At 40.9% G+C, this 24,560-nt stretch overlaps 1 protein-coding gene across 1 annotated transcript in view; it reads right to left on the reverse strand.

Moving 5' to 3' along the window:
* Nucleotides 1-24,560, reverse strand: part of HIBADH (3-hydroxyisobutyrate dehydrogenase) — a 1,418,622-nt gene that overhangs the window by 696,950 nt on the left and 697,112 nt on the right. The gene's annotated exons all lie outside the window — the stretch shown is intronic.

A 24,560-nucleotide genomic window follows, 5' to 3' on the forward strand; every position in this document is an offset into this window, starting at 1 on the left:
AGGGGTTGGACGAATGAAATCATTTTAATTGTTTTGTGTTAAAAAAGGATGGCTCTTAAAAGAAACTTTTTTGTGTTTTTGGCATTTATATATTTTTTTAATATTTGGTTTTACAAACTGAACTAAGAAAGCATTTCACTGAACGTCATTATTTCTTCTCACTTTCACAAAAATTGCTTCAAAGCATTTTTTATGTTTTCCACAAAAATCTGATTACCCACATCAGTTAGATGAACTCATCCCGCTGAAAAATGTTGGTCCCCATCAAATTTAATGTTCTCATTATCATGCCAACATTGCATACAAATGCACACACAGCTTTATTGACATTGTGCCTCGCTTTCTCAATTTGCGGAACAAATGAACTTGAACGCATCCACATCTGTCGTTGCACAATGCATGAAAAAATTATTTTTTAATTAGGGAACATTTTCTTCAACTTTCCTAATGTGTCGGTCATTGCAAACTGCAATGAAATTCCAGTCACATTCCCCAAACTGTTCCCACCACAATGAATGATAATGTCTGGATGTTTAAATTGAACCATATTTGCACAAAACCAAGTCCATACACTTCATGCCTTGCAATCCATACCAGAACACTTCCAATTCAGGGAATCCAAGATTTTTGGCTATTCTTCCAGTGGACCCAAGAGTCCCCCAAAATCCAAACACTCTGCCTGCTGAAAGACATTGCCATGGCCATTTTCAATCCTCTCACAACTTCTACTAACACAACCCCTGCTACCCTCCCTTCCTGTGCACCACACCTAGGAAACTTGATTGGCTGGTCCTCCAATGTCCACGGGCACCCACGACTGTCAGCAGTCTCCACAGTTCCCTTTTGATGCCAGGCAACCTTAAAAGACCTGGATGTGGCACATGCCCTCTGCGGACTACCGCGGACAGATCGTCCAATGAAATGGGGTGGAGAGGTTCACATTTAATTAAAATAATTTATTATAAATTGGTGGCGCTTAAAACTGTTTTTTTCAGTTTTGATTTGATTTTTTGCTTTTCTGATTTGTATTTCCTAAAACTACTTACAAATGTTTTCATATGCACTGCACATCTTTCTCACATAAACTTTCTCGGTGCATTTTGAATATTTCCAAGAAACATCTGATTTAGATGATCAGTAAAATTCACTCCATCAGTCCGAAAAGTGTTCGCACCATCCACCTTGATGTTTTCATTTTCAAAAGATTCCATGCCCCAACCATTCAAAAAAGCACATACGCCTTTATTTACAAGATGCCTGCCTGGTTCTAGTCTTCCACACTTCCCTTGGATGTATTTCTGAATAAAATAACCTTTACACATGGAAACAGTTCCATTAACCCTCAGAACATATCTTTCAATGCAACCAACAAATATAGTGGAGTAACATACCCCAAACTATTTCCTCCACAATGAACAATAATAAGCGGCCATTGAAAGTGACCCATAGTGTTAAACCATTATAGATAACTCACCCAGTTTAGCCAAGACACTGTATACCAGCAAACCTCCACTTCCTCCAAACCAATAGTACCAGAGATGCCACACAACTCGGTGTACCTTTTAAAATGATTCACCTAACAATCTCTCACCATCCACACAGTGACCTTTTTTTTAGCACTAGCCACTTCTCCCTTGCCTACACACAACAATCAAAACACCTACTACCCTCTCTTCCTGTAAACCACAACCAGAACACCTCATTGGCTAATCGGCACAGTCCCCTTTCCATGCCAGGCATCCTTGAAAGACCCGGATATAGCACATGCTGTCTGCGGACACCGCGGTACTCTGCGACACAATTTAAGTTATTTAATCTTTAGTGGTGGCTCGAAAAAGAACCTTTTGGGTGGGGGGTTGTCAAACTTTTTTTTGCTTTTATGTACAGTAGTACTGTACACTCTACATCTTCCTTTACAATTTCCTTCCTAAGATTGTAAAGGCAAGTTGCATTTCCGACATATGTGAAGTTAACTCCATCTTGGCAAAAAGAATTCACACCATCAGAACCTATATTATCACTCTCAGAAGATGACATTCCTGCAGAAAATAAAAAAGCAGAAACACATTTATTGACAAGCTACCTTGATTGTTCAATTTGTTGACTGAAAAAATGTGTTGGACATCTCCCCGTTTGCCTGATTTATTTCCCAAAAAATAATCTGAACAGCAGGAAACAGTTGTATTATGCTTTTAAAGAAATCTTTTAGTGCAACTTGCAAAGACACCGACATCACAAACGACAAACTGTCCCCTCCACAATGCACAATCACAATGCAGGACACTTTAGGTGAGCCATACTCTCACAGAATGAAAGCAAGCTTGCCCAGTTTAAGTCACAAACTGCATGTAAGAAAAGTTCCACTTCTGCCAATCCAATATTTCCAAGGATGCCATGCTTTTTCAGCATACACCTTCAATCATTGAATTGAAGAGTCCCCCATAATCCACTCCACACAGTCTGCCTTCTCAAAAACATAGTCATATGCATTGTCACTGCTCTCAACTCCTGCAAACAAAACTCCTACTATCCTCTCTTCCTGTGCACCACACCCAGCAAACCTGATTGGCTAATCCCCACAGTCCCCTTTCCATGCCAGGCATCCTCAAAATACCCAGATGTGGCACATGCCTTCCACAGACTACCACGGTGTCCACGCACCCCGTAGCACAGGACCAGCCCTTCTACCCTTTCCAGTTTCATGTTCTCAACACGCCTTCATCAGATGCTTTCAAAGGATCACACATCCATCCACCAATCGCATCCAGAACCTCTACACCTAACCCTGTCATGTCACTTCAACTCTTCAGATGTACACTTGAACTTAGTGTACGTATCTCCTGTTAATAAAAGACATCTGCATCAAAAACTACTGTGCAACTGTCCAAGATGAATATTTCCAGATTCAACAAGATCTGTATCAAACAAAACATAGTACAGGTATGCTTATATATATTTTTTTAAATGTCTTTAACATATATATATATATATATATATATATATACACACACACACACACAACTACTTACCCTGTAATAAGCTTCTCAATAAGCTTATTCTCTTTTTTAACCACTGTAGCAAATGCAATGCATTCCAGCATTCATCACCTGCTCACACGAAGCAGCAAACAATTACAATGGTTTGCGCTTCAAACTGTTTCTATTTAGAATCCTTGTGACGAAAGTTAAAAAAATGTATATGTGCATTTTTTAGCAGCACTGTATCACTGTTTCATAAAATAAGGTAAAAGCACATGAAATAGATCTGTAGACCATTTCTAAGTGGCACTTAGTGTCTGCCAGTTTAATAAATTGGCAGCACATGCATACATCCCAACATCACCCATTCCAATGTATGGGTGCTTCTTAAATCTTTCTTTTTTCCTTTGAATTCTGTTCCTTCCAATTCCACTTCTCCCAATATAAAACTCAAACTACAAGTCCCAAAATGCAAAGAAAAAAACACAACAGCTTCAAGATTCGAAACTGTGACATCTATATCAAATAAACAGATAAAATGCTGTGCTTTTCAAAATATTTTTGGAAGCATTGTTAAGAAAGTTCAAAAATGCATATTTGCATTTACAGCATTACTATGTCACTTTCAATGTGTACACCATTTGTAATTGTCATATAGTGTGTGCCCGTTTAATATATTGACAGCACATGTATACTTCCTAACATAACCCATTCCAATCTTCAGCTGCTTATCCGGTCCTACTTTTTTCTCTACATTCTCTGACTTGTACTCCAACTTTTACAATGGAAAAAGTGGAACTACAAGTCCCAGAACGCAAACAAAACATCTAGCACTTCATAAAACACTGACAGATTAGAATACATCATGTTGGCAAGTATGAATATACTCCTAACATATTACTTCCACACACCAACTGCCATTTAAAAGTGTACTACAAATCTTTTCCATCAACTTTTCTCCTCCATTACAAAATGTTACAGAGCTTCTATAAACGCACATATGCATTTCTTAAATGTCATTAAAATGCTCCTAAAAGCAACAGTTTTTTAACCATCCACCAATTTTATTAACTTTTTCCCCACCACTCCTCCTTCCTTTATTTATATATGCTTTGCTTACTAAAAGTACCGAAAATTGAAAACCCTTTGCAGCCAACAAAGTAAGCACATTAATGTACCATGTATATGTATGTAATTATAGATGTATATGTATGTAATTATAGCACCACAGTTCTGCTATATTACACCAGACTACTCTTTTCAAACTATTTATTTCACTCTAGCCCATTATATTCCACTATTCACACTCTTACTATTCCCATCTACATACCACCATTACAACACCCACTCTGTTGCTCAAAACAGCGTAATCACCCTACAGATTACATTACAGCACCACTGCCTTACTCACTAACCCAACACCATCACACCTCTGTAGACTTACTCTCACAACCTTCCCAACCACACCGAATATACCACCTCACAATCAAACAGCACTCTATTCATCTCTACAATCACACCCATGCAACATTGCACAGATTCCAAAGCAACCTTTCTCTTTTCCCAACAGACACAACAAAACGCCTACTAAACAGCAACTCAATAGAAAAGAAAGAAAATGTAGACCAGAAAAGACTAGAACTACACCATAAACAAAAGAGCTGGTAACCACACTCAACAAAACAAAATCAGCCATGACTTAATGTAAGGACCCTCTTGCAAAAACAAAAAGTAAACAATTATGTACCAAGAAAAGCACACATACTAACAAACCTAATCCTCCATCAACAAGTGTTAACATAGCCACAGTAAAGCAATCCAAAAAACGATGTTACAAAAAATGTTCCGCCGGAGAGTACTTCATAAAAACATCTGAAAAATCACGATCTACCCTTAAAAACTACCGCAGGAGACTAATCCTGCAAGCTCTAATTGACAGCGCTTTTCTACTAACAAGAAAATTGTTTTTATTGATTTTAAACAGAATGAAACCACCAACTAAATTAAAAAATACATTATAAAAAGTAATTCTAAAGATGAACAGTGTCAATATAGAGATATTTTCAAACGTTTGTGATGGTGAATGGCTTCACACAAGCAGCACAAAACCATATTTCAATGAAGAAGCTTATAAACAAGAACAACAAAAAACAATTGCCATAGACAATAATGGTTGAGGGTATGAAATGGTGGAACAACCATTATGGCAAAAGAAACCCTTATAGAAAAAAAGTCCAACCACCTTTGAACCAAATGCTCCTTTCACCCAATCAAACCATCCTGTGTACAAACAGGCATGTAGCTCAATGTGTAATTTACACCAACAATCCTTTAAATCTTTACGACAATTCCTCAATCACTATGTGAAACTGAAAGACAAAAGTAAAATGAAAACTTTACAAACCATGTCCAGTGCATAGCCACACTGGTCTGCGAGGAAATTCATTAGACTGGGTTTTAGTAACTGCTTGCAAAAGAACTTTCCACCACATCAAAATGTTAGGGACACAACATTCAACTATACGAACTGTTGTGCATCGACAATTATTATGCAAAAAGTCCTGCTCTAGAACTGAAAAATTTAAACAACATTCTCCTACATGGAACAGCCAAAGAACTGCTTCAAGAAATAGAGCACACCAACGTAAATACTTTGTAACTGAAGTTGACTTAGAAAATTCTGTACCTTTAGAAAACATTCCCGAATACCTCAAAGACCAACGTCCTAATGAAGACATACAAAAAGGAAATAGCTAAGTTTCAAAACATCTGCTGAAATATCAGACCAAATGTGTCTGTTGCCTTAGAACGTTTTATAAAAAGAGCACAAGAATAGTAGCTCTAGCCTACAAAATAGAAGACAATGAAGAATCCCAATGTTCCAGTTAGCTTTATATATAACAGCAGAAGCTAAATACAAAATAACTAACCCTTCAAGAGTGTGCACGTACTGCAACACAAAGCTTGACAATAAACAAATGCCATCACGTGCCATCGCTAATAACCTAGAAATATCCCCACTTCCGAAAGCTCTCCAACAGCTTAACTTGTTAGAGAGCATTGTAATACAAACAGTGCATCTATTTCAAGCTATAATATGCCTTCAAACAAAATAAGCCAAATAACCGCCATCCGAGTTACTAAAGGTCATCTGTGGCAAAGTAGTATATTTACCATTCGATCTAAAAGAAAATGTACAATCTCTAGGAGTACAACGGCCAATAGATCAATCTTTGATTGTACCAGTTATTGGTGTGCCAACCAAAGACAAATACATTTGGCAACAACCAGTCAAATTAAAGTTATACAAGGCCTACAATATCTAAAAGAAAACAATGAATACTACAAAGATATACACATTGAGGAAAACTTAAGAGAAACCACCCAAATTATTCAAGAGTCATCAGAACCTGGCCAATTTGAACACATAGATCCTGTTACTGCAGTTAACATTTTAGACCAGTATACAATTCACCCACTACACTCCAAAGAGACAATTGTTTACAGAATTATTAGGGGACTATGACTCACTTGAAGCTGCATTCAAAGCAAATGAAAGCAGTATAACACATTACAATTTCAAATAATACAAACAAATGTTGGACAATGAACACCAACATCAGGAAGAAAATGAAGCTCCACTACACAAAGACACTCCTGATTGCAGTCAAGCTTCCCTTACAGGAAGCAAAGACCCATTTGGAGAACCCCTTATTCTAAATGAAGCAGAAATCGCAATGACGGAGGTAGAGAATACCATGCATCAATATAAACAATCTGAGGAAGACTTGTCAGTGCTGGAATCACAGCTAAATGAACAATTCAACATTTTTCTGCAAGTCACTCAGGAAATTGAACATCGTTTTAAACATGAAACTAAAACCTGTGGCTGTAAAAATGATAAACCTCTGCTCCTGTATCTAAGTCGTGAAGCTAGTTCCGATTGTCAGCAGAAGCTGCTACTGAAGTAGGCAGAAATCTAAAACAAATACAAGTGCTCCTGATAGATGAAGTAAGCATGGGTTCCAACCTCATGTTGGCCTTAATTCATCTCAGAATGCAAGAAGTCCTAAAAACCAAATACGAAGAACTGTTTGGAGGAAAACATGTGATTGTTTTTGGAGACCTCCAGAAGTGAAAGGGCAAAATATTTTCAAAACATTAGGACACAAACAATGCCACAATGCCCGTCAGCATTGTAAATATAAATCTCTGGCAACATTTTCACTACCAAGAACTAACTTAAAACATGTGCCAGTCTGCAGACCTCATATATGCTAACATTTTAAAAAGCATTAGTACTGGTCTACTTAAAGATGCAAAATCCATCTTAAATATTAGACTAATCCATGAGCTATATGGACAAAACACATCTGCTCCTGATGTCATTGAACAATTAACTCAACAAAATCTAAAATGTATGTCCTTAATGCCAACCCTTGCAAGCTGCAGTCAATTCAACGAGACAATGTTGAAAAAGGAAATGCAACCCATACTGCATATCAGCTCCACAGACCAACTAGAAGTGCATGGTATGACACTATGTGTCAACAAGCAACAGCATGACTAAATACCCTAGACAAATGCATCTCCAACACAGCCGGATTGCAGATAATATTGACTTTGTGTCTAAACTGCAGAGTAATTCTAAAATATAACATTGACGTAGAAGTAGGTTTAGTCAATGGAGCAATTGGTACAGTTTTTGGCTTCCAAACATAGCCACATGACAACAACCTTCAGTTTGTCAACGTCCACTTTGACAAACTTGCGGAAGTTCCAAATATTGGCTGGACAATAGCACGTTTCCTTCTTTTCAAAGACATGTACATACGCAGAGAGCAAGTTTCTCTATCTCTTGCATATGCTGTCACTATTCACAAATCACAAGGTTTAACACTAGATTAAGCTTTGATTGACATTGGCAGCACAGTCTTTAAAGAAGGTACGAGTTACGTAGCACTTTCACTTCTGCGTACACTAAATGGTCTATTCCTAGTTAACTTTGATGCCAGCAAAGTCAATGCTGATATTCCTTGCATCCTGGAATACAACAGGCTATAGGTACTATACACCCCCCCCCATCTAGATATGTAACCTGCACCTCAAAAAATAAACATTTTAAAAGACAAATAATAGAACAGACGCTATGGCAGATTTCCCAACAATACCACTAAATAAAACAACAACCAACTCCTTCTGCATCACACAATACAACCACAAAACGGTCTAGTATAAAATCAACTGCACATCGATCACAAATGAAACACACAAATCTCTCTTCTCCAGAAACATCTGCAGGCCCATCAAACGATCCACAAACAGAACTCTCTGGTCCATTTAAATCCGGAAACACAACTTTAGTAAATTGTTATGCTAGTGGTGCAATGAATCTTCTCTTTCAATTACCACCAACTGTTCACAACATTTACTTAAACGGCTGAGACCAGTTGCGTTTGCAAATTTTCATCCTTCACAGAAATGCCACAAATAATCCTGACAACACTTACAGTGGCTCAGCTATAAAGGCAAGAATTGGACTAGTGTGCAAGAATCTGGCCACAACCACCATAATACAATGAACTATATAAGATGTACGTACCATACATCGTCAACTAGTAAAACTCACCCTGAACCCCCTTCAACTGAAATGATGTCCGTGGAAACCTTAATTGCTGCAGACTCTGCAGCATTTCCAAATACTGTTTTCACCCATTACAACCTTCATTCCACTTCGCTACCATTTCTATGTCCTCTTGCAGCCATCAAATAATCCCAAATGTATTTTCCAAGCCGCCCGTCCACAGCGCTGGCCGCAACATACTTCGGACAGCTACGACACCTGCCCAGTCTTTTTAAACCTACAAAAAAAGCCCCATATCATCTTTTTTCCACCCTTCCCAGCCCCTCTTTCCACCACCAAATGACTGAAAAAGTGTTTTCCAGACATTTGCTGCACCACAATGTCCATGGTAAGCTGCGCATGTCTGCGAATACAACATGCCGGGGGTTTCCAAAAATGTGACGCACCTCATGCTTTTCACCTTCCAATCAGCAGGTACATTCGATGTCTGCAGACATCACTTCGTCCCTGGACCAGTCGGCAGCCCATTCCATCCCTGTTCCAGAGGGCAAGGCACACTGTCTATGCACCAAAGTTAGATCACTATTTATTGTACTTACATTTGGACACTTTGGAAAAATAAAACAGAAGACAGATTTGCAAAACCATGCTTTCAGGTCCTGCTTATGCTCCTCGCGCAGGTTTGTTGTAATCCAGTCAGGCACTTCAGGCTGTAGCCGCAAGCAGAATATTTTTTCCCCATTCAAACCTAGGGCTTCAGCCATGCCGAATGCCCCAATAATCAAAACAGAATACACAATTATGAAATAATTGGAGGGCGGTAGAATGGGTAGATCACTGTGCCTGATCTAGTACTTTAATCGAATTACCCTGCTGCTACTGGTGATGGGGTTTCTTTTGTGAAGGTGCCCTTCTTTCTTCAAGTGTAAGGCTTCAAATAGGAGAGTGAGCCCTGTAAACCTGAGCACTGGGTTATTCAATAATTAACTGTTGTCATAATAAGGCAGTCTTGAAAACCACTGATGGTGCTCTATTTATTGTTAAAAGTCAGCAGACACGCGTTTCAAACCTCTAGGGTCTTTCTCAAGGCATGTGGATTGTGGGCCAGTCGTTGCTGCAAGACTGTGAAAATGAGTCTGGGATGCAATCCCAATATCTTGTTCCAGTATGATCGCAAATAAGGGTGCTTGATGATTTGGATGGGTGGGCTGGTGACCATGTGGGCGCCTGGTTCAGCAAGCTCTGTAAGTATCTGCTGATTAACATTGTCCCAGAAGACAATGGGGCTTGCAGTGTATGCAGCAGTAGTCATATTGATCTGTTCATGCAATCCTGACCAGCACTTTGGGCTGTAGCCACAGGCAGGATTTCTTTTCCAATTCAAACCTAACCCGATTTCAAAAAATGTTGCCAGATAGCTGGTTCCTGGTGGCCATGCCCACTTTAACCCCATTGCCGGTCCCTCGTGGTCATGGCCCTTGGCCACGACATGGACAATCTGGCCACTGCCCATGGCCACAGGCTATACCTCAGTCACCAAACTATATCACTATTTTTTGTACCTACATTAATGACCCTTTTCAAAATATAAAACACAGACACATTTGCAAAACCAAGCTTTCAGGTTCTTGCCAATGCTCCTTGCACAAGCTTGCTGCAAATCCATCCACGTTTTATTTTATGAATAGCGTCAAAATGTACGTACATAAAATAGTCATATAACTGCGCCACGTTGGTGGTGGCAGTTACCCCTGTTTCTAGTTGCACCACCATTATAGTGCACGCGGCATCCCCCATTCCAAGATGGCCACCCCCATTCCGGTGTGAGCTGCCTCGGAGCTCTGGTGAAGTCACCCGAACACACAGCCGCCTGATTGGCTGTCCGCTTCCTCATCTACAACCTATGAGCAAACGTGAGGCTTTAGCCGTCCCACGCTCGAAGGACCACGCTCTAAGGACTACACCTGTCCTGTGCCTGTCCTAAGCCGCCTACGCCGCTATCCAGAACCCGTGGCCGAACACTCCCAGACTCACTCATACAAGGTAACTCGTCTTCAGAGTGATATCCACTCTTTAAAACTGTAAAAAGGGCCGCACCGCTACTCTTCCATGCTTTATATTGTTCTATCTACTCGTGATATGTAACTACCTGTATTGACGTGTATTGATGCCCGTTCCTATGAGTGCCTCGTCTAGTCACTGTGCTCTCACCACGTATTCTCCGCCTCTTCACACAGCCTTTTACATCCACCCACCCGCATCAGTGCTGCACACTATCGTTATAGCACAGTAGGCTGCACGACTTCCTACCGAGACTCTTCACCTAGCCTGTCGCGAAATACTGCCTTCCAACTACTGCCTAATGTTGATGTATACTTACCCTCTGCACATAAACATGTTTGATGTGCCCATATATTTGGATACGGCGCACGCCTGCTTTTAAACGTGAGCATCACACACTCACAGACATTCTGCTGATCTGCTAAGCTACTACACTTATTGACCTCCCACTGTATTGTTTGTATCTGTGATGCATGCATTGGTGCACCTAAGAAGTTGCATGTGATCATGTGCACTCACCCTGATTACAATTACGTTGGTACTATTTACTATTTACTGTGCACAAACCTGAGCGCTCAAAATCCTCAGCCATAGTCTTAAAGCGCCCAGAGACGGTACCTAGAACTTTATCCACTTGTAATCTACCATTTAGGTTCTCCCTACACCCTACACCACATGATCGAACTAGACCCCACCAACCTAACCTGGAAAGGACCCCTACTGCCTCTCCATTGCCTGCACTAGTACACCTCGTCTGCCCCGCAGAAGATGCTACGCATAATAATCACCTTCTGCGCAATGGCCATATCCTTGTCACCGGACATTCTCAGCCAGGATATCCACAACAGGGCTCCCCCTTTAGAGAGAGCTCCCAATGCACCAGACCTTGCTACTCATCCTTCTGACCCCGCCTGCGCTAAACAATACTGCAGGCCAGGACTAGTCACCTACGCCTCACTACCCTGCACCATCACCGATAGAAACAACAAACTTCGCGCTAGACTCTCTAAACTGCATGAGCCGCCTAGAAGACTTCTTTCCACCGCCAAATATGAAACCAAAGGCTACCATACCAGAGAACATAGGGCCCCCTATCACCAGACCACCCCCCTAGCCACTAAAGTAACTGCTACTCCTAGAACTAAGACAAAACCTTCTATTTCTACGAATCTCAGTATAGAAATTGATGCTCATTCGTACAAAGGAGCACTCCTCAACACAAGATCTCTAGTCGCCCATGCCCTGGACATAGCATATCTTATCAGTGAAGCCAAATTAGACTTCATCGCCTTAACCGAAACATGGCTACACAATGCGGCAGGACCATCTCTTATGCTGGCCATCCCAGATGGCTATACCATATCTAGGCAGGACCGTGTGGGCACCAGCCGCGGCAGCGGTATCGCCATCATATCCAAAGAAAAACTATCCCTACGGTTAGTCACCACCCAAACTCTGCAATCGTGTGAATCCCTCACTGCCAAACTCCCTATAAATAACACCCAATCAATTACCATCCACTTAGTCTACAGACCTCCTGGCCCTCTAGGGACCTTTGAAGAGGATCTACATAGCTCATTAACCAATAATGCCAAAACCACATCACAAATGCTATTACTAGGCGACTTTAACCTCGGTCTCAATGACCCTACAGACTCACATGCACTAACAATAGCTAATACCATCACCTCCTTAGGACTATCCCAAAAAGTTAACTCTGCCACCCACTTGAAGGGAAGAACCTTGGACTGGGTTGCCGATGCGAATTGCTCGGCGGTCATCTCATCCATCTCTCCTCTACCTTGGACTGACCACTCCCTGATCTCCTTTAATATATTGACCTCCAGACCACCCATTATAGTCGTGCCACTAGCACCACCATGCCTAACAAGAAATAAGAAAAATGTAACAGTGGAAAAAATTATTCCAGCCATCCTCCCAACTCTTAATGCACTGCCAGACAATCTAGACCCTAACACTCTCGGTCATTAATATAATAAAATCATGTTGGACACCATGGACAAAATAGCCCCACTAAAACTCTGCACCAGTAAGCCTAAAACCCATCTAAATAAATGGTTTACACCTGAATTTAAGGCTCTCTGCCTAAAAAAGAGAAAATGTGAATCTGCCTATGCCCACCGAATGAAAAGATGGATAAGAAAGCTACTCACCACTATCTCACGACAGTATAAAAATGAAATCTGCAAAGCTAAACGGAACTCCTACAATGACCGCATCGCCAATTCCAACTCAAGTATGAAGGAACTCTTCTCCATATTGAAGGAACTGGAGTCCCCCATTGACACACCTGATACCTGCACTAAGGATCAAACTTGGTGTGCAGATATCCAACAGGCACTAGCAAATAAAATAAACACCTTACAATACAAAATCCAACTACAAAAAGATTCCTTGAATCTTCCCAGCCCACCTAAACACTTGCCTGACGCTACACCTATCACACACACAAATAAATTCTCCTTTACCAAAACCACCACCCTGGAAGTTGAGAAAATTATACTATCTCTCAAACCCTCTAACTGCAAAGGTGACATCTGCCCTGCACACATAATTAAAGACGCAGCCAGAGACTTATCACCATTTATCGCCAAACTTATTAACGCTTCTTTCTCCTCAGGCAATATCCCGTCCAACTTAAAACCATCTTGGGTGCTCCCCCTCCTTAAGAAGCAGACATTAGATCCTCTCATCCCCACCAATTATCGACCCATCACCACGGTACCTTTTCTACTGAAGATCTTGGACAAATTGGCATACGTCCAGATTCAAAAACACCTGGAACTTCATAATAGGATCGAGACAACCAGGTTTCCGCCCCCTACACGGGACGGAAACAGCCCTTATCGTTCTAAAGACCCAAATAGATGAACTGAGGGATAAGGGTAAGGGTAAGACAGCTCTCCCCCTCCTACTCGACCTTTCCGCTGCATTCGACCTTGTGGATCACAAGGTCTTATGCAGACACTTGGATTCAGCAGCCCATTTCTCAAGCAAAGCAATCAGATGGATTGAATCCTTCTTGTGCGAGAGAACGAGGAGAGTCTTCTCCCCCTCAGCAGCAGCTGACCCCTCTCCTATTACCTGTGGAGTCCCTCAGGGCTCCTCCATCTCCCCAACCCTATACAACATCTTCACCAAACCCCGGTTCGACGATCTGGACCTTCTGGCTATCACCTACACCAAATATGCAGATGATACTCAGATTCTCCTCCCACTTTCAGGGGATCATAGCAAGGACAGAGAGTTGGTCAACAGGGTGTATCTCATCATTCAGGCATGGATGTCATCCCACAGCCTATGCCTGAATGATGATAAGACAGAGCTAATCATCCTGGGTACGCATGCCAATATTAACAAACTAGGTTCTAAATACACCTCATTCAACATAGATGGCAATATCATCAAAGTTTCAAGCGAGGTAAAAACTCTCGGCTTCTATCTGGATTCCACTATGTCATTCAATAAACAGGTCAATTCACTAGCATCCACCACCGCGTACACCTGCAAACTAATCAGAGCAGGTAGGCCCTTCCTATCCAATGACAGCTGCCTGATCCTGGCGAGAGCCCTCATACTCTCCAGACTCGATTACTGCAATGCTCTCTACAGCGGTGCCAATAAATCAATTACCCAAAGGCTGCAAATCCTACAAAACAATGCCCTTAGAGCCGCGCTAGGCATAAACATAAGAGAACACATCACTGCCACTAGACGCCAATATAAATGGCTCTCCACTGTGAACAAAACCAACTACAAAAACGGCCTCCCTAACTCACAAAGCCCTCAATAATGCTGCACCAAGCTATTTGATGGACAGAATCAAGAGGAAACCATCCATCAGACAGACTAGAACCGTGAATTCTAATTACCTGACAATTCCAAGATTCAAACTCTCCACCATTGGAGGCAATAGCTTCCCCGTGAAAGCTGCGACCCTTTGGAATTCCTTACCACATAACCTAAGAGTTGACCAACCCTACCCACACTTTAGAAAGAACCTCATCCAACACCTGAACGCTAATAACCCCTAGCCCTCCTACTTAAGAATAGGATAATGAACAACTACTGTACTTGATATCCTATCTATTCATAGTAATCCACACATCCGTACCTATTGACACTTACAGGTCTTGGTTGTATATATATATCACTGCATTTTGCAACTGTATTAACTTTCTTATTGTATAGTATGCTGTATATTTCTGCAATTTTTTGTACATGCATAATTGTATATTTCTGTAACATTGTAAGCTTCGCATCTTCTTACTTGCTGCGCCCTGCTGCCTCTGGTTTTGGAGCGCATTACAAATAAAGAAACAAACAAACTTAACCCCACTTGACAAAATCCATTTAGACTTTGCACAAACATTCACGGTGGGATCCAAAATCCTTCTGAAATCTTTTGTGCAGATTCTTCAAATGGCAACGAAGTTATAACCCATCTGGAAATGTTAAGACCCCCCTCTAATTTTGCCCCCCTTGAAAAAATCCCACCAAACTTTGCAAAAACATTTGAATCTGCGTCTAAAATCTTTTTGCAAACCTTTGTGCAGATTTGTCAAACGGCACCCAATTTATAAGGCAAAGTCCCCACCCCACTTCTAATTTTGCTCCCTCTTGGCAAAACATCACCACACTTTGCAGAGCCATGCAAAACCAGGTCCAACATGACATTGGAAGTTTTCATGCAGTTTCATTGAGTGGCACCAAAGTTATAAGCCGTCCAAAAACAGTTATTCACCAAGCCTGTAATTAAGAACTAGGTCTATAGATGTCCCTAAACATCTCAGATGTTTGCGTACATCACAGGGCTGTCGCTAAACATCCGGACTGTTCACAGATTTCAGTTTGACAAGGGCAATGTTGTGTTTAATATGTTTTTACCACGATTTCCGCAGACAACGGCGGCAGTCCGTAAATCCAACATGGTGACCGTTTACATTGTGTGCACAACATGCTTTTTACCTGCTGAAAGGACGAAGCTTTTAACTTGTTGGGACAAGCCTGCACTGCGAGCTGGAATTAGGCTCTTGCAGGGACTCGAGCGCGGCCGTGAGGAGGCGGGGCCTGTGCTCGTCACGTGACTAATCCATCTACAAAGCACCCTGCCATCCGCCCGAGCGGCGCTTTCATTGTGTGCACAACGTGCTTTTTACCTGCTGAAAGGACGAAGCTTTTAACTTGTTGGGACAAGCCTGCACTGCGAGCTGGAATTAGGCTCTTGCAGGGACTCGAGCGCGGCCGTGAGGAGGCTGGCCTGTGCTCATCACGTGAGTTGTCACGTGACTAATCCATCTACAAAGCACCCTGCCATCCACCCTTGCGGCGTTAAGCCCGACGGCGAAAAGCCCACTGGCTGTTGTGCGGCTGTTTGGCGGCGTATTCAGAAGGGAGACTGCAGTGATTAGTCACTTTGATCCCTCAGGACCTCTATTGTTAACAGTGTTAAGGTCCAGGTTCATGCTGAAAGCAGTGAATTTAATTATATATCGCTAGAACATGAAGATTTTATGATTATTTTTTATGTGATGGGGAGTGAGGGTGAAGCTCTATTCTAATAACTTGCTGATATTTTACTATAAAGTGCTAGGCATTTGTCACCATATTAGGTGCTAATTCGTATTTTATTAGATTAGCAGCGTAAAGTAAGATTAGTTTCTATTGGACATTGTTTATTTTTGAGATTTATTTAGTAGGTCGAGAACTCTGTTTTCTTATTAATATATTGCACAAGAGCTACTGCCTGTACTTTAACAATGGCAAATGGATTGCGTAGTGGGCGGTGTACTGAGGCAATATTGAAAACTTTTACTGAAACTAACAATGACTCTTTAGGTCACAAAAGGAGCATTTTTAATAATGAGCCATCAGATAATAATACTTTAGCAGAGGTAGCTAAAGCTGATAACTTGATTAGTAGTGATATTCAAACACATGCTACTCATTTGGCTCAGATTCATGCCGTCTCAACTGCCACTATGCACAATTCCATAAAAGAGGAAGAAAATAATGATGTGAGTTTGGGGCGTTGTATAACCCCACTGCTACCTTGCACTTTTAACGAAGACCCGTTTATGACAACTATGAGGAAAATGGCCGAATTAGACGAACAGGTCAATCAATCCATTAATATGATGACCCCACTTGTTCATAGATCATCTAATATGGAGATTTCAAAAACAACTTGCAGAGAGGACATTATGAAAACTCACAATGAAACAATAGGTGAAGGAGGTTCTGAAGGGATTTTGCATGCTTTATTATACTCTCCTGAGCAAACTAAAGAACAAAGAAGGCTCATAAATGATGATCCTGAGGGGAGTATATTTGATAGGGGCAGCGTTGAACATCAATCTCCTAGTCCCCTTCCAGTGATTACTAAAATACTAGATCTTCTCGACAAGGGCCATGAACTTACACACTTGGAATTAAAGGAATTAAAGGCAATTATGCATTATCTCTGTTCCAAGATGGATAAAATTGAGGGCTTCATAACCGCAATTGATACCCTGAGATCTATGCAATATGAAATATGTGGCCAAAGATCTAGAGAGGCTCCAAATGAGAGCCACGAGAAAAGTACGCAATGTTTGCAACCTGTCCACCTGGAATGTGACAATACTAGACAATCACACGGGGTATCATCTGAGCCGCTGAAGTGTAACTGCGAGAACGATCTGAGAGAGATTAAAACATCGATAACAGCATTAAAAGATACAATTGTTTCACAATTATCGAATAAAGCACAGCCTGTAGACATGCCGCTTAGTCCTATTGCCAAAGCTCCGATTTTAGAGCTGCCGGATAGCCCATCTGTCTTGTTGGATGAAATCGAAAAACAAAATAAGGCAGAGATTGAAAATATTCCTACTGAAGTAACCCCCACCTTTATGTCTCGCCGGGCTAAAAGGATGCATATGCGTGCTGTGAAAAGACTTGCCAAAAGAAGGAGGGAGGTTTTACTACATGAAAAAGTATCAATGGCAAAGGAAATAAAATCAACTTCTATCCTAGAAATTGCAGATGAGGAGCATATTGACTTGGACCAATTGTCCAAAGAGAGTCAGGATGCCCTCACACCTGCAATTGAAGTAATAGCGGACATGAGAAGTGGAGGTCTCGGTACCTCTTCGCTAATGAAGGAAGATGTGTACACCAATACGGGAACGATAAAAACTAGTATCACGCAATCGGCAAAATCAAATTCTCAGAAAACCATAACTTCCAAAACTGTGTCGCATCAAAAAATAGGCATGATTATTCCAAAAGACCATGTAACCCAGGAAAAAGAAAATGAAAAGTCTAATATAGATCTCCCTATTAAAAATTCGGCAAAACCCACCTTGAGTAAATATTTCCCTATAGTAGGCAGATGCTGTACGTCAAAAAGTCAAATGAAACATCAGGATGGAGGGGTCGGCGTCTCCCTAAAAACACCTATAAGGAAATCCTATAGTGAGATATGTACTAATGTCCCAAATAATCGAATACACGTAAATAATGTATGCACGCTGAGTAATGAAAAACAATTAGAAGTCGGTAACAAAAATAGTAACATAACGAATGTAATATGTGATGATTCCACGAGGCTTGAAAATTGTTTATTGGACAAAAAGCAAAATGTAGTGATGGTAAATGGCCAAGGGAAAAAAGCGAAAATGGTTAAGGCACCTTTGAGGACCCAGCCTGGGAACTTATCAATAAATGAAGTAAATAATGTAAATCATATGAATACTCTTTATGCCCCGAGCCATATATCTATCCATGGTCCTGCATTAAGAAGGTCCTTATCTGAGAACCAAATTAACATGAATAACTCATACAAGGAAAACGATTCATCCAATAGCAAGAGTACATTTTCACTTGAGCCAAATCAAAACGCAAAAGGTGAGACTTTTGCAAAAGCACATAACTTGACACCTAACCCAGCGAAAACTGCCATTATGACTTTTGGAGTTAAATCAAAAAGAGGCAATCTTAGATGGCAAATATTGCACACACAAATTCATTGTGTGAATAATGCTATCTATCTAGGGTATTATTTATCAGCCCTCAACTCCATTAACTCTTGGTCTACTATTCTTAAAAATAAAACTCGCCCACTATTATCTCAAATGAAAAGGATCTTTATCAAATATTGCAAATTCTCTTTAATCCCGCTAATAGATTTTATGACATTGAAAATTGAAAGTGTCATATTGTATACATTAGATATTTGTTTATGTGATATGACAATCACGCTTGATAGTTTACAGGGCTCTCTTTTGGTTCCAATGTCGGTTCCACATGCCATTATTCGACATGAATTGGGGCTGGTTTCACTCTCAACTCGCTGGAAATGGAGACAGTTGTCCAATTACGTTAAGATTCATTATCCTCCAACAAATTCACTGTATATGGACTTGAACAAAATGTTGGGTTCTCAAACTTCTAAATCTTTTTTTAACTATCAATTGAAAATGCAACAAATCTTAGACAATGTAAATATAACTGTTGAGGATATACAATATCGTCCTGGTTTTGCTAAGAAAAAACTCTTTGAAATGGATTGGTGTATAACAATTGATTTAATTAAGACCTATGGGCTATATAAAGAATATGGTCTATATGTTAAACAGCGCATTCCACGCTACGATCATGTCTTGTTATTTCCTTGTGAAAATATCCAAAAGGTATACATTCGCTTTAGACTGAACCTATACCGTACAAGAGAAAGAACTAAGAACTGGGAAATGAATAAATCAAATAATTGTGTGGGATGTCGATTTGTTGAATGTAATGAATCCTATGAAACGTTGAAACATCTTATACTGTATTGTCCGCATTTTAAGAACATAAGGACACTTAAATTGATGAAATTCGTGAAGATTGAATTTGAGGACTGCCTTGAAGTTTTGTGGTCCAGAATGATGCAGGGATTACATGAACCCTTAATATATGAGTTGGCAAGTTTTTGTAAGCATATTGAGAATGAATTAGAGCTATTTTTGTAGTTGCAATGATTGATTTAATGATTATCTGTAAGATTTTAAAGATTTTAAATTTTGTAAAGGTTCTACATGAAATGTTTTATGTATTTTGAACCAAATGCAAATAAAGAAAAAAAAAACATGGTGACCGTTTCAAAAAAGCAGATGCAGCTCATGTTTTTCACCATCCAATCAGTGGGCGCGTCCGATGTCCGCGGACATCATGACGGCTCGTGGACCAATTGGAGGCTTGTCCGGGGACTGAATCGGGAAGTGGGTCTGTGGACCGAATACAGATATCACTACATTTTTTGGACCTACTTTTTGCCTGTTTAAAAATTACTGGATGGGTTTCCACTCCTGCAGCAAATTTGGTGAAAATATGCCCAGCGGTTTCGCCTGTAGGTGTGAGCAAAAAAAAATGTTCCACTGCATCTAAGAGGAAAACCACAAATGTTGGAAGCCCCCCTATAACTTTACCCCCCCTGGACAAAACCTCACCATTCAGCAGAATCGATCTGAGGGGGCCATATACGTCTTGTGCAAAGTTTGGTGAGGATTCATCAGGGTTGCGCAGGGTGCAAAGTTATTAGCTGGCCTAAAAGTGCTCTATGGGTTGAGCAATTTAACCATAACTACAGGGCTGCTACCACAGGCCCTGTAAAAAAAAAAAAAATATACATGTATATATATATCTATATATATTAGGAAAGTCCATTATTTGCGGCAATTCACACATGACAACGCCAACTAAATCCCTGTTTTCTACCTTATTAGGAGCCATAAGTGCAGTATAGTCCTGACAGCCTTGTGGTTGGAGCATTTGGCCATGTTTTCACAACACTAAGAAAGTTATGGTGGGTTTAAAAAGGTTTGAAAAAAAACCTTTCACCTGAAATGTGAAAGCAGGAAAGTCCTTTTGAGCCTAGTTAAACCTTTTTCTCCAGGAAACTGTCTTTGGCTAAGGGTGAAACCAGGTATGAAGTTGTCCTAGCAGCCTTGCAAATGTCTGTCTTGGGTTGATTAAGCTATGTATAAAGTAGCACTGCCCTCTTAGACAAAGAATTTCCTGGAGAAGGTGGTTTGCATTTGTACTAATTTGCATACCCACAATACCTTGCTGTTGTGGCTCAGAACTACTTTCCTACTTTCACATTTCAGGTGAAGGTTTTTTTTTCAAACCTTTTTAAACCCACCACAACCTATATTATATATACAATATAAAGATATTCCGCAGAAAAAAACCTTAGAGATAGTTAAGGTTATCAGATATAACGCAACAAAACCCCTGAAATTCAGCAATCGCATTTCGAGCAAGTCCACCTTAACTATGTGCCCCCTTTTGTGCAGCATATTACCACAATGATGACATCATTGATTACATCACTGGTGGCATCACTATTCACATCATACATGACATCAGCTATGAGATCAATAATTACCTCAAATGTGACATTACTGATTCAATAAGTAAGAATATTTGTGTTGACCTCTTGATACATATTGTATTTTATTACACTTTATAATAACATGACATGGAACAATACACTGATACAGAAGTATGATGATATCATGTGTGGTGCATTCATTTGTAGTACTTATCAACTCAAACTTTAAAATAAAAATCTGTTAAATACAAATGGTTTGAATTACAAGAATTAGTAAGCAATTGTAATACTTCATTGCAGGGAATGTATCCGGTTCTGGTAATTCTTTTTCAGATATTTCAAACATAATATAAGTACATGCAGTAGAACAAAATAAGAATATAAACATGTTTAATAGTAAATGTTATGAATACCGCCAATGTTCACTTTTAAATTTACAATTCTCCTCACTGTAATAACATGACAACATATTATTTTCTAAATGACAAGTTTTATAAAAAAATAATCACATACACAAAAAAGTACGTGCCCGTGTACATTGTTAAAATATATAATCTAAGAATTCCATGTTTGGTTAACATGCAAAACAAATCAATTACTTATGCTACATAATTGTATACCTGACGTTACATTTAAAGAAACCAGGGAAAAATACATTGTTCTGTGCAAGTATGAAATATGTACTGTGATGAATCTGAGGTCATCACTGCTGTGGCCATGGGATGGCAGCCGTTAACGGATCCCGGCTCTGGCGGTGGCTATGCGAGGAAGGATCACATGAGGGTAGGCGACCCTCATGGAGGGAGTTTGGCATCATCAGATGAGACATGGTTTCCCACTTTTCCTTTTAGGGATGTCCCCTCCATTCCTAATGCCTTAATGGCATATTGTGGTAACCCCCTTCAACCTCCCACAACACTTGTTGATGGCATCCCACAATATCTTTTAATGACAAAGACTTAACATCAATCTCACATTTAGTCTTTTAAAGATACTGGGAGGAGGAGGAATGGAGTTATGAAGATCACTAGAGTATTGAATGCCGACACTGATCTAGTTGTTGGAAGGTGTAACAATTTTATAACACAGCACACTCCTGCCAGGGACTCCTTCCACTGACAATGAATGTGGCGCACAATATAAAATGCTTTTGATCTTTAATCAACCACGGGTTCTTTATTTGAGTAGGCCTCCAACCCGTCTCGCACCCACCTTCACTAACACCCTGTGTCACAGTAGAGGAGGAACCAGGCGGTGTGTATCAATATGATTTGTTAATTTTATGGTTCAATGAAAAATAAAGCAAAATCAAACAACTGGGAAGGAGCCACCAATGTTGTGGCAATACAAATGCACAGATCCCCAAAAACTCCTAACATAATTTACAGAAACCTTTCATAGCAAACAGAAGAATCATTGTTTTTGAAAGCAACAGATCGCATTCAAGTTAAGCACTCCCCCGCAACACTCACCACCCAAACATCTGCTACCTAACTTCTTTTTGGATAGAAGGCAGTGGCAAGGAGTCAGGCTGAAGAGGGAAAATCAGATTTAGAATCCAGCCCACCACCCCAAGATGAGAGGCCATAAAAGAAAATGAAAACCTGATTTATGAGCAAAACGGCATAATCGGATTTCACTTGTTTCTTGCACAGCAGTTTACAACCGCGGTGGGATAGATAGGAAGGAAATTCGTGTTGCTACACTGCAGGACGCTTACTGACTAATAGCACCAATGCAACATGAACACAAGGTAAGAAAGTCGATCTAGGGAAAGAAAAATGCAAAAGAAAACACACGCGGCAGAATGGAAATTCATTTCTACACAGGACTTGTGATGACAGGTAGCCACGGAAAGGGCATGGCTGTTAAAATCGAAAATCGGTTTTCAGGACAAGGAACAGAGGCACATAACAAATAAGATTCTGACAGAAAGGGGTCACTCTCAATGGGGCTATGGTTTGGGTTATTCTATGGGACAGACGCACATTAGGAATTTGTGGGAACGCACACAGTGCATGGGCCAATTCAGTTTTGTTACACAAAGACTAATTCTGTTGAGGCTATATTTTAATGGATATATTAATTAAAGAAAGGCACTTGACATGAGGTGGTTAATTTCGAATTTCAACCAACTCACCGTGAAACTCTTTATATGGGGAATTAATTGATTTACTTGAAAATGATGCCTAGGCATTTATAAAGACTATTGAAAGACTTAAAATGAATGCACTCACATACACAGGCTGATACAGATTCTTCTATCCAAAATATGAACAGATTATACAGGCAATTTGGGACTTTGGGATTTTTCCAATGAAACAGAAGAGTCAAAAGAGCGGGATATGCAGTTGGGGGACTGGGTGATGTGCTACTTACAATGCAAGCTTGGGTTTAGGATTCTGGAAAGCCAGCAATGTCTCTGGTCAGCTAGGCCAAGGGATCTGGTCACTGGGATGGGATTCTGGACAGCTAGGCAAGGTCTAGCCACTGCACACTCTTGGATGAGATCAGCTGCCTCCTCTCCTTTCTCCCTGGATTCTTGTGTGTGTTTGGATCTGGATGGATGGAGGGATTTGCCTGAAGGGATCTGGTTTTGAATCTTTGAATCCCTTGTGTTTCTCTGTCTCCCCTTATTGTCATGATGCCTACCCCCGGGGACCCAGACCACGTCCAGCAACCCCGGAAGCAGGCATCAAGTTATCCTAAGCAAGCCCAACAACCCCTTCTAGGGGCTATTTGGGTTCAGTCCTGGCGCCTATGGCGCCAGGCTCATATGGAGAGTCAGTCCTGGCGCCATAGGCGCCAGGCTCATAGATTAAAACTTACCTGATGCAGACCATTCTGCAAAACTTACCTGATGCAGACCATGCTGCAAGAGCTCCAAGCCAAAAGAGGCTTGGAAGGGACTACTTTACTTAGGGACTATTTTTTACTCGGGCGGGGCTGGGGAGGAATACTTACCTGGGACTACTTTGGGGGCTATTTAAACCACCCTTGAAGAGCAGCACACGCTTTGCGTTATTCTGCATCCAGCAGCGTAACGCTCACCGTGCCTGCAAGTCTGCATCCAGCCTTCTGCCACGCCCGCCTCGAGTTTGGAGCTCCTAGAAAAAGGGAGAAAGGAGAAAAGGTTAGAACAAGAGCAATAACTTTAATCCTTACCTGAATTCCCGATCCATCGTGCCTTCGAGCTGGAATAAAAAAGTTATTTTTTTATGCGCATCGCCTCGCCTGCTGCAGGGCCGTGCTGAACTCACCGGCCTTCGCAGCATCTTCACATTCTACCGCATCCCTCCTGCATGTTCCCGCCGCACTCCGGCACCTAAGGAGAAGACAAGAACAGCAAGGTGAGCCAAGGGAATACACAGAGGAATATTAGTTACCCCCCCATAGACTTACCTGATTTTACCACCGGGGGTACTATTCCTCTTCACGGGTCGGCGCAGCTTCCACTGCATCTTCGTCGAACCCCGGCCCCTAAGGGGGAACAAAAGGACAGCAAGGTGAAACCAAGGGACTAACGGGGGAACCCTCCTCACCACATTAGACTTAC

Source organism: Ambystoma mexicanum, chromosome 2q (genome assembly GCF_040938575.1).
Source record: "Ambystoma mexicanum isolate Mex_15411 chromosome 2q, UKY_AmexF1_1, whole genome shotgun sequence".
Taxonomy (NCBI): Eukaryota; Metazoa; Chordata; class Amphibia; order Caudata; family Ambystomatidae; genus Ambystoma; species Ambystoma mexicanum.